Source organism: Glycine soja, unplaced genomic scaffold, assembly GCF_004193775.1.
Source record: "Glycine soja cultivar W05 unplaced genomic scaffold, ASM419377v2 tig00105329_1_pilon, whole genome shotgun sequence".
Taxonomy (NCBI): domain Eukaryota; kingdom Viridiplantae; phylum Streptophyta; class Magnoliopsida; order Fabales; family Fabaceae; genus Glycine; species Glycine soja.
Genome location: NW_021144528.1, coordinates 36,569 through 48,315, shown reverse-complemented (window position 1 = coordinate 48,315; position 11,747 = coordinate 36,569). Strand labels below are relative to the sequence as shown.

At 32.1% G+C, this 11,747-nt stretch overlaps 1 long non-coding RNA gene and 1 pseudogene across 1 annotated transcript; both read right to left on the bottom strand.

Moving 5' to 3' along the window:
* Positions 1 to 3,481, bottom strand: LOC114404635 (annotated as a pseudogene).
* A 5-nt stretch (positions 3,482 to 3,486) lies between these two features.
* Positions 3,487 to 4,623, bottom strand: LOC114404638. Its single transcript, XR_003665081.1, has 3 exons — positions 4,386 to 4,623; positions 4,200 to 4,316; positions 3,487 to 4,071 (listed from the first exon to the last, which is right to left on the bottom strand). It is a non-coding gene; the product is annotated as an uncharacterized LOC114404638 (long non-coding RNA).
* Between the last annotated feature and the right edge of the window lie 7,124 nt (positions 4,624 to 11,747).

The following is an 11,747-nucleotide window of genomic DNA, read 5'->3' as shown; positions in this document are numbered from 1 at the left end:
TTTTATTCTTCCTCTCTCACAGAGTCATTGCAGAATAAGATAAAGGCGTAAAGACCTATACATCCAAAAGTCAATCATCCTGCAAAAAAAAAAAAAATTATAAATTGAATTTGAATTAGTTTTTTTGTTAGAGCTGTAATAAAAAGAGTATAAACAATTCATAAACTTTACCTAAGTAACATGAATAGAGTTCAAAACGTGCTGTCTTCGTTCTTTTAATAAAATGTTGAATTTCAGTACAAGGTAAGTGGGCAGTGTACTGTCTGTGATTCAAGACAAAGGGATCTTGTGTGCAGTGTTATAAAACTCAGACTGGACCAGCCAGGCCAACCGGTTAAACCGGAACCCGGGCATAGCACCGGCTCGGGTCACATATCAAATCGGATATGCATCTAAACCCGGTGCCATGTAATCAACCCAACACTGAACCAGTAAGAACTGGGAAACTCGGTCTAGTCGGATACACTCAATTTCCTAGTTGTACTCTCTCACTTTGCAAATTATAAAACATATTTATTTGAAAAATTAATGAGTATTTTGGACTGGTAATTGCACTATAATGCTATTCCCAGACTTTGTTTAAAGAACGAACACAGTTGCAATTGCATGACATCTATTGTCATATTAATGAAAAGCTCCTTACCACATAATAAAATAAACACGGAAACATTTTTTTTATTTTCTAAATAACTATTTATTAGCAGCTTGATCCTTCACCCAATCCTTTATGACATGCATATTTAATGAAATTTTTATCAGAATAAAATAAGGGAATGGGAGAATGTCAATGTTATAAGGGTGCAAAGCTCCAAATATTAAAATTTAAAAATATAACCTAAAGGTGAAAATATTTGTTATAAATGACTCAGGTTGATAAGGAGTTCTCAGACAGATAACTGAATCATTTTAATAATTTACCTGCTTTAAACGACAGCAATGGACATACCTAAACTCTCTGAAATTCTTCTTCAGATATTCCTGCAACTTAGGGACATCCTGTCTCCAAAAAATATCCCAGAGAGCACCATCTGAAGCATCCCCCCCAAACAACAAATCACCTTGATTTATTTTTACTTTGTCAACCTCTATGAGCTCTGATCCATATGAAATACCATCCTCATTAGCAATGGCAACCTCATTACTACCAGACGGTTGATGAAACTGATCAACTTCTTTCCCATCACATAATCCACCTTCTTGTTCCATGACTTCAACACTAGTTTGCCTGTCCAAAGCATTTATTGTAGAAGATGAATTATATTAAGCATGTCAACATTAGTTTCTCCATCCTGATCATCACCAAGTAGCTCCCTTTTCTCTTGCTCGAGATGCTTTTGCTTCAACTTCTCAATGACAGTAAGTTGATCAGAATCCAGTTTCACTTCAGCAATATGAGTCAACACATTTACCTAAAACAGCAAAATTATTATAAAAAAAAATGCTTCAATTCCTTCATTGATAAGCATGCACTCAGGGCCACATACAGCAAAATATACAAAACACTAACCAATGTTTGATCAGGAAAATCTATGCAACTGACATAAGTATATATACGCAAATTAAAGCCTTCTCTAAGCCAAAGGCATCATTCATTTCAAGTCCTTAACCATACTAATGTGATGATTCTACTATCAAAACAAGAGTAGTTTTTCTAATTATCAATCAATCATTATAACAACCAGGGAAATAACTCGTCAAATATAGAATCAAATAAGAGTTTATGAATTGAAGACAATGCACAGAACTTAAAAACTGACATTGAATTGAAGCCACAAACTACTCATAAGAAACAGAACAGAGAAATGCAATGGCTTATCAAAGACAACACTTTATACATCCTACAAACTATACACCATCCAATATGAAATCTATTTAAAAAATTCAAATAATTTAGAAGAAATCCTTGAAAATAACAGCGCAGGAAAGAAATAAGCAAATAGAGCATACTGCATCAGACATATCACAATGGAGCTTAGTCACTGAATCACCACGTCCAAGCTCCTGAGGAAATCCATAAGCAATATATGTTTTTGGCCCCAGGTCTGGCTTTAGAGAACCATTAGGCAACTTCACAGCAAGGTTAAGAGAACCTTTGTGAGGATCAGTCTATTCCTTGAAGGGTAAGGAAGATATGAACTCAGCACAATGACGAGGCAATTGTTCCTCAAATAAATTAGAAGGAGGCCAATCTTTTAATTTCAATATCTGTGGCCAAGCAAGCCAATCCCTACGACCATTTGTATAGCCAGTAAAAAGTTGGTGGATATTAATTTCCCCCTGCATTTAACCAATACCTCAAAAGAGAAATGCAGAAATCAGCAGCAACTGAATAAACAAGTCCAGTAAAGAATTACTAAATCAGTAAAATAAAGCAGATATGATTTACTCTAGTCTGATTACTAAACAGAAAAACAGAATGAGTACAAATCGAAAATAACATTTTCAACAAACTAAAAAAAATAAAAAGTACATTTTACCCAACATCAGCTAGATGCTGCAAGTCTAAGAACTAGACAAACATACCAAAGGATGCAAGGGCAACAAGAAAGGTCTGGGCAGGCAAAGCAAAAACAGCAAAATGGGGCAGGGACAAGAAACAGCCAAACATTGAGATAAAATTTTCTAAGATGATAAGATAAGGAGCAAAACCTAGGACTAAGAAGATGAATATGATGATGATGGTAGCAGGATAAATTGATCACACTAGCCATATTTCTTGAGAATGATGGAGAGACAGCATAAAGCATGAAACAAGGGCTTAAAATTTGAGACTGATATAAAAACTACACTCAGAAAAATGATTTCTAATTATCACCCTAATGTGCGTTTTGTTTACCAACATTCCACCTTAGGCCGGTATCTCTTTATGACCCAGATAGCAGAACATCTACAAACTGTTTCTTAAAGTGGAACCATCCACCAAAAAATTGTAATTTTTCAGTACTTCACAAAATATTTCAAGGACATTCTGTTCTGATGACTCTATGGAATTCAATAACTGACAATATTAAATGCACTGAAATAACTCTCAAGTCTCAATCCAGAAAAGGTGGAGTTACTGAATTCAGGAAACATGTAGGAAATTCAACAACATAAAAATTGCTAATATTAAATAATTCTCCAAATGCCATAACTGCAGTGGTTCCAGTTAAAATAAGTACCAACATCAAACAATTAAACATAATCTTCATGAGAATGAAGGTGAAGAATGAAATTTGTGTAAAAAGCTCTCCATGGTCAATAAAGTTAAAGATTGGGAAATTAAGCAAACCTCAGTCCAATCTAAGCAATCAATTGTTTTCTCCGCCAAATGTTGGCCATGCTTGGTATTAGTTACATGACGTAATGCACGCCACATGACAAGCGGTTCCCAGCTTAAACCAGATGTACATTCAAGCACATTGCTGACAATGACAGGCTCCCCCTTTTCCCAATGCCACTGAAAATGCCTTAAATCCTTGTACTGAGGATCTACAGCTTTAGAACAGAATAAATAGTTGTCAGTCAAATCTTCCCAAGAAGCAGCCTTCCTCATATTACTATAGCTAACATCTGTGTTTCTATCAAGCTTCAAACATGAACAGAAGTTGTCTGCAGTCTTAACTACATTTTGAAGCTTGTATGCTTGCACTAGTTCTTTTGCTTTACACACTAACTCAGACAAAATGTTGACCCAATATGCTTCTCAGTTCAAGAAAACCATGGTTACATTCATCATTGACTTTTGGACAAGGAATTCAGGGAAGTAACAACTAGTTGCAAGTAAAACTTACATATTCTTAGGAAAGAAATGAGCTTGTACCCTTGGAATATATCTATCTTCTACCAAATTGAGATTTTTGAGAGCAGCTCTAGTGCATTTGGATTTACATGTGTCAATCGTAGACCAGACATGACACATAACCCACACCGTAGGAAATAACATCAAGCATAAATACAGGAGGGAGTTGATGTTTTTATTTTTTCAGAACCCAAGAAGATAAGGATCCTCTAGATTATAGAAAACAAAGAGAAAGGCCCAACCAAACCATAATGAAAGATTCCCTTTTTTCATTCACAAAGGTGTAAAAACTGATACAAAAAAGAATTGACCATTTAACTTTAAATATTCCAAATTACATGAAAAATGATAGAAGCAGGGAATGATGGTAAATAAAACAACAAAAGCAGAAAAGATATCAAAAAGGCATGTCAGGCACCTGGTCTAGAGAATCTTGAAGCGAATAATGGGCTTCTTGAAAAGTAGAGAAGGAAAATTCATCCCATGCAAGGGTCATTGACAGAATGGAAACACTTTCCAGCTCATCTAACTCAATCTGGGAGCGGCAAAAGAATTAGTATTTAAAGTTATTAAAGTAATGGCAATAAGATTGTTGAACCTTTACCTGAGGTATGGAAAACCAAAAAGAACCTTTCTTTCTGGTGACTCACATTATCATCCAAATTGACATAGAGTGATTTAGAGTCGGCGTCGTTCTTGGATACATAAATGAGAGGAAAGACCGAGGAGGAGTGGGGTTGGGAGCAAAACAAAGTGAAGGTCTTAGGACAGTAGGGGAAGAAGGGGAAGGAGAATTCAAGATTTGGAGAGCCTCCTTCAGTTTCTAAGTCCCTCCTCCAAATTCACCGCTAAACTCTCACTCTCTATATATAAAAGAAAACCGCCAAAGGACATTATAGTATTGATATTCTAACGGCCAAATTCACCGCTAACGGATATAAAATCAAAATATTAAAAATAAGATTGAACATTATATTATTGATATTGGTAAAAATAGGAGATTATTACATTTACCTTTTATTCACTATCTATATATATAAAAAAGAAAATTATCAACATAATTATAAAATTGAACATCTTATATTATTGACATTAGGTAAAAATAAGGGAAAAAGAGTCTACTTATGAGCTTTTTTATCAATTAGGGATAAACAAAAAATATTCAATTTTTCAATTGGGGATATATTTTAAAAAAATTACTCAAAATGGGGTAAGTCGAAACAGGTGTTAGGACTTCTGACTCAGAAGTAATAACACCGGCTACGACTTGTTATTTTTTTTAAATTTTTTTTTAACTGAAGTCGTAAAAATATGTACGACTTCAGTGCAAATGTTATTTTTTTTACGACTTTTAAAGTCATTTTTTTAAAACGGAAGTCATATTTTGTTTTACAACTTTAAAAATTCGTAAAACTATTTTTTTTTTCTTTTTGTTAAATTTTTTAAATGTTTTTTTACTATTTGTAGACATGTTTTTGTTATGTTAACCTATTTTTTTTTCTTTTCCTAAATCTGTTTTTTCTTTTAAATTTAATATTTTTTACATTTTTATTTTTATTTTAAATAAAAAAGTTAAAAAATATATTTAAATATATGATAAATAATATTAAGTTGATTTTATTAGTATATTTTTTGTGATTTTATTTTATATGTTATTATTTTATTTTAATGTTTTATTATTTAAAACATGTTATATATATTTTTAATATAGTTTACTTTAAATTTTTTTTATTTAAAGTTTAAATAATCTATCAATAAAAATTAAAAATAGCATAATTAATACATTAATATAAAACACACAATACAAATAAAACGCATAATTGCTTGGTTCACCATGTTCATCAAAATCATGTTGTTGCTCGTCATCACTGAAGTCGCTAACATTATCTCTTATTATGGGTTGTTCAATAGTCATCTGTAAAAGAATTATTGATTAGTAAGGAATCATTGGATTCTATGTAACGTAAAAAAACATTTTTAAATATCTTTTTCGTGTGTGTAACACTAAAAAAATTATGTTAGTATGACTCTAAGAAACACATCAAAATGAGAGAACCAATTAATTGTTTGGATGCAACATATGCACCGAGGTGAGAATGAACCCTCCTTTTATAAATTTCACGCGAGTGAACAGTGTTTATTGAACCGTTCATGCTACAACTAAACACTAATATTCTAACACACAAAATAATAATTTAACAAAATTAATTTAACATGTATAATAATTTATGTAACTAATTCGTAAATTAATAATAACTAAGCACTATTATTCTAAAACATAAAATAATAATTTAATAAAAAAATTAATTTTCCATGTATAATAATTTATCTAACTAAGCGGTAAATTAATAATAACTAAACACTATTGTTCTAAAACATAAAATAATAATTTAAGAAAATTAATTTATCATGTATAATAATTTATCTACCTAAACTGTAAATTAATAATAACTAAACACTATTATTCTAAAACACAAAATAATAATTTACCAAAATTAATTTAACACTAAACCATAAATTAATAATAACTAAGTGATATTAAAAATGCAAAACTAATTAATTATTTTCAGCAAAGAAAAACAAGCTTTAGAACATGCCATTAGTTCACTTGTGCAGCAAAGAAAACAAGAAAAAGCACGCATCCTTGAAAATAGCATGCGTAGTGTATTGTTCATGCAGCAAAGAAAAACAAGCTTTAGATCAGTAGTGTATTGTTCACTCACGTTAATGCAATGCATTGTTCACTCACATTACAACACTGAAATAGCAGAAAACAACCGTCAAGGGAATAACTTTAGAATAATAATGCTGAAAACAAGCTTCATAGGCTCCAATAATTTACACCCGTGAAGGTTGCACATGCATGAATAGAATAAAAGTAGTCATAAAGCATGCTTATACGGTCATTTATGGTGAAATGATTTATGATAGCATGGAATCTTGCCAGAAATAAAGTAGTCAAATTTAACTTATGCTGTAAACATGATTTATGATAGCATGGACCAACTTGCTTTAAGTTGTTAAATTTTTTAAATGCTTTTTTATTATTTGTAGACATATTTTTGTTATGTTAACCTTTTTTTTTTCTTTTCGTAAATATGTTTTTTCTTTTAAATTTAATATTTTTTACAATTTTATTTTTATTTTAAATAAAAAAAGTTAAAAATATATTTAAATATATAATAAATAATATTAAGTTGATTTTATTAGTATATTTTTTGTGATTTTATTTGATATGTTATTATTTTATTTTAATGTTTTATTATTTAAAACATGTTATATATATTTTGAATAAAGTTTACTTTAAATGTTTCTTATTTAAAGTTTAAATAATCTATCAATAAAAATTAAAAATAACATAATTAATATATTAATATAAAACGCACAATACAAATGAAAGAAAAACATAAAAATTACAAGTTATTTTAGTCATGTACTTGTTTGTATGGACAGTTAGTCCGATTATGTCCTTCACTTCTACATAATGAGCATTTCTTAGGCCTATTTGGAATTGGTTCATCCATCTCATTATGTATTCGAGTAGTGGTCGGCTTGCCTGATGTCAATCGTCGTTTTGAAGGATCAGACATAAAATACGAATCTAAATATTGTGGCCATGTGTCTTCACTTCCTAGGGAATGAAAATGATGTTGATAAACTTTGAAAATGTTTTCCAACTTGTATACAGGGTCAACAAAGTCATCATAATTTAAATTGCAAAAAACACACGCTGCAATTGCATGCAAGCAAGGTAGTCGAAGTGCTTGAAATTGTCCGCAATCACACGACCATTCATTCAATTTGACAGTGCATGCCATTGCTCGTCGATCAAGTCGCGTATTTGCAATTTCTTGAACCTCAAACTCCCCTGTTTCTCGAACATACATGCGAACATAATGCGAGGTAGCAATGTGTTGATTTTCTTGCATCATGACATATACGTCTTTGGAGTACCTATGCCCTGTCTTTATCATATTCATGATTTTGATGCCGTTAGTAACAAATGAATCATTTATTTTATTAAATGTTTCATTGACTAAGGCAGTAATAGGTAATGCTCGGGCTCCTTTCAAAACAGAATTCATACATTTAGCAAGGTTGGTAGTCATATGGTCATACTGTTTTCCTTTATCATACGCTTGAGTCCATTTACTCTTAGGAATTTGATCCAACTAATCTGCTGCTTGTGGAAACTTTGCTCGCATAGCGAGCAACTTAGCCTCAAATCGTAGTTTCCTCATCTCATACCATGTGCGAAAAGATAGAAAAATGAGTAATAAATAGTAAACATGTAATAAAGCAAGAATATGATGCATGAAATAGGAAGAAACATACCCATATTGATTACTTGTTTTTTTAAGTCAACATTTTTAAACTGTTTGTTGAAATTTGATGCAATGTGGCGAATGCAATACACAGACGAAACATCTGGTTCATTCCAACCAACACGTTCGGATTGTAAAGCTGCTAGCAAACTGGTTCCCCTGTCTGATATAATACATAAATTTGGTTGCGAAGTAACATATCTTCGCAAATAATGCAAGAACCACATCCAAGCTTCTCTAGTCTCGCTCTCAACAACTGCAAAATCAAGTGGAAAATTGTTCCTACTACAATCTTGTCCGATGGGAGTTAACAAAGTACCATGGTATTTGCCAATTAAAAATGTCCCATCTAATTGCACAAGTGGCTTGCAATATTTGAAGCCTTCAATGCATGGATTAAAGTTGTGTGTTTAGGGTTTGGGGTTTAGGGCTTGGGATTTAGGATTTAGGGTTTAGTGATACTTGTGGTAAAGTTGTGTGTTAGGATTTAGGATACAATGAGAAGGATATTTGGACTATTAATGAGTTAGTTAATTAAAGGGTTTTATTAGATATAAATAGGGAAAGAAGGATATGAAATATTCTCTTCTATTTTCTGTTCTTTTCTTATATTTAGTAAAATTCTTTTCTTCATCATTTCAATTTTGTTCCTAACATTGTGAGGCTAGACTGATTAATCTGGGAAAGCAATGTAGCTAGGCTCATGTCTCTAGGAAAGTCATTGGGCTAGATTATATCTAATCTTATAGTGCATGATTTGAACCAAAGAAGGCGGATCTGAGTAGTTGAGGTTATGAGTCAACAAGAAGAGAGAGAAAATGAATCAATGTGTCTTTCTCAAACTCCACCCATGTAGACTACAAGCGCTAGCCAAAAAAATAAATGAGAAATTGAATCCATGATTATATGCCCTATATTTGCAATCACCTTTTTCTCCTTGTTGTCTAAAGTCACCTAACACCTTTGAGATGAAGGTGGATTAAATGAGCCATGCCACATTCGTTTCAAAATATGTAAATGGATACTTGATAGTGAGGACCAAAAAGGTAAAGAATTGCAACTATAGGCACCAAAATGAGATGTTTTAAACTATACGGACTAAAAGGGAAAGTTATTACAACTATAGGAAACAAATGGGTAATTTCAATGTTTTCAAATAATGAGGTTAGCTCCATCTTTCAGGTTTTTCTGATCATCTTGATATGTGACTGATATTATCGTCTTTACTTTTTTGATCAATTTGTTTGCATTTGAACTAAACTCTATGTATTTGACTATTTGGATTTGGATTAGTACTTGGTATCTTTACTCATTCCAAGATATTTTTCTGGGTATTACTTGATTTTACTCGGCAAATAAATGTTGACGATGGGTACAAAATTATTGTTTTTCAATGTTGTTCAGTTTTCTTTCATAATACAACAACAACAACAACAACAACAACAACAACAACAAGAATAATAATAATAGGACTCTCCGCTTGCAAATAGGACTCTCTGCTTCCCACAAGGGATAGTGGAAGACTTACTGATCAAGGTCAGAAAATTCATTTTCCCTGTGGACTTTATGATTCTGGATATAGAGGAGAATGAAGTCACACCAATTATTTTTGGAAAACTCTTCCTCAACACAATAGGAACATTGATTGATGTCAAGGAAGGGAAATTGACTTGGTGGCTAGGTGATGAGGAAGAAGTATTTAAGGTATTTGGTACTGCAACAAACTCATTTTCTCCTCATTCCTACAATTTTGTGCAGGCCACTAACAAGATAAAAGTCATTTTCTCCTCAAATACCCATAAACCCTAATTAGTCAAGTAACCCTAATTTGTCAAATACCCCTAAACCCTAATTGGCCAAGTAACACTAAACCCTAATAACTCAACTACCTATAAACCCTCATTAGTCAAATACCCCTAAACCCGAATTTGTCAAGTAACCCTAAACCCTTATTTGTCAAATATCCCTAAACCCAATTAGTCAAGCAACCCTATTTTTTCAAATAACCCTAAACCCTAATTTATCAAACACACTTAAACCCCAATTAGTAAAGTAAACTTAAACCATGATCTATCAAATATAGATAAACCCTAATTAGTCAAGTAATTGTATCCCTAATTTGTAAAATAACCCTAAACCCTAAGCATTCAAGTAACACTAAACCCTAATTAGTCAAGTACACATAAACCCCAATTTGTCAAGTAACACGTGAATCCTAAATTTTCAAATACTCATAAACCCTAATAAATCAAATAACCCTAAATTGTCAAATAACCCTAAACCCTAATTGGTCAAGTAACACAATAATCTAATTTGTCAAATAACCCTACACCCTAATTAGTCAAGTACCACTAAACCTTAATTAGTCAAGTACCTATAAATCTTAATTAGTCACATACACCTAAACCCCAAATTGTCAAGTAACCCTAAACCTTAATTTTCAAATACCCATAAACCCTAATTAGTCAAGTAACCCTAATTTGTCAAATACCCCTAAACCCTAATTGGCCAAGTAACACTAAACCCTAATTAACTCAACTACACATAAACCCTCATTAGTCAAATACCCCTAAATCCGAATTCGTCAAGTAACCCTAAACCCTTATTTGTCAAATACCCCTAAACCCAATTAGTCCAGCAACCCTATCTTTTCAAATAACCCTAAACCCTAATTGGTCATGTAACACTAAACCCTAATAAGTCAAGTACAATAAACCATAATTAGTCAAATACCACTAAAAGCTTATTTGTAAAGAAACCCTGAACCCTACTTTGTCAAATACCCATTAAAACTCAATCAGTCAAGTAATCCTAAACCCTTATCTTTGAAATACCCCTAAACCATAACTAGCAAAGTAACCCTAAAGTCTAATTTGTCAAATAACCATAAATACCCCTAAACCATAACTAGCAAAGTAACCCTAAAGTCTAATTTGTCAAATACCCATAAACCCTAATTAGTTAAGTAACACAAAACCCTAATTAGTCAAGTACACATAAATCTGAAATAGTCAAACACACATAAACCCCAATTTCTCAAGTAACCCTAAACATCTAATTTTTCAAATACCCCTAAATCCTACTTAGTCAAGTAACCTAATTAGTCAAGTACCCCTAAACACTAAGTTGTCAAATACCCGTAAACTCTAATTAGTGAAGTATCCGTAAACCCTAAGTTTTTAAAATAGTCATAAACCCTAATTGGTCAATGAACACAAAACCCTAATTAGTCAAGTACAAATCACCCTAATTAGTGAAATACCCATAAACCCAAATTTGTCAAATACCCTTAAACCCCAACTAGTCAACTAGACCTAAACCTTGATTAGTCAATACTTCTAAACCCTAATTAAGGGATCTCAACTCATCTAATATCTTATACAAGGGGTCCTTAGGAGTAAAACCCTCACCATTAACACTAGATGAAGAATGAAGACTCATGTTGGTTCCTAAGTTATGGTTCTTTCTTGTTGGGGGTTTGAAAACAAAAGGTAAAAGAAACTATGATTGAAACTAGCCAAAATAAACACTAAAAGAGGTGTGAAAGATAAGGTAAAAACTAATTGGTAAAAGGCAAGCTACCTAGGCGGTTTTACAATGGAGAGTAAAGGAAATAAGCTATGAAAGTAAGCAAGAAATAA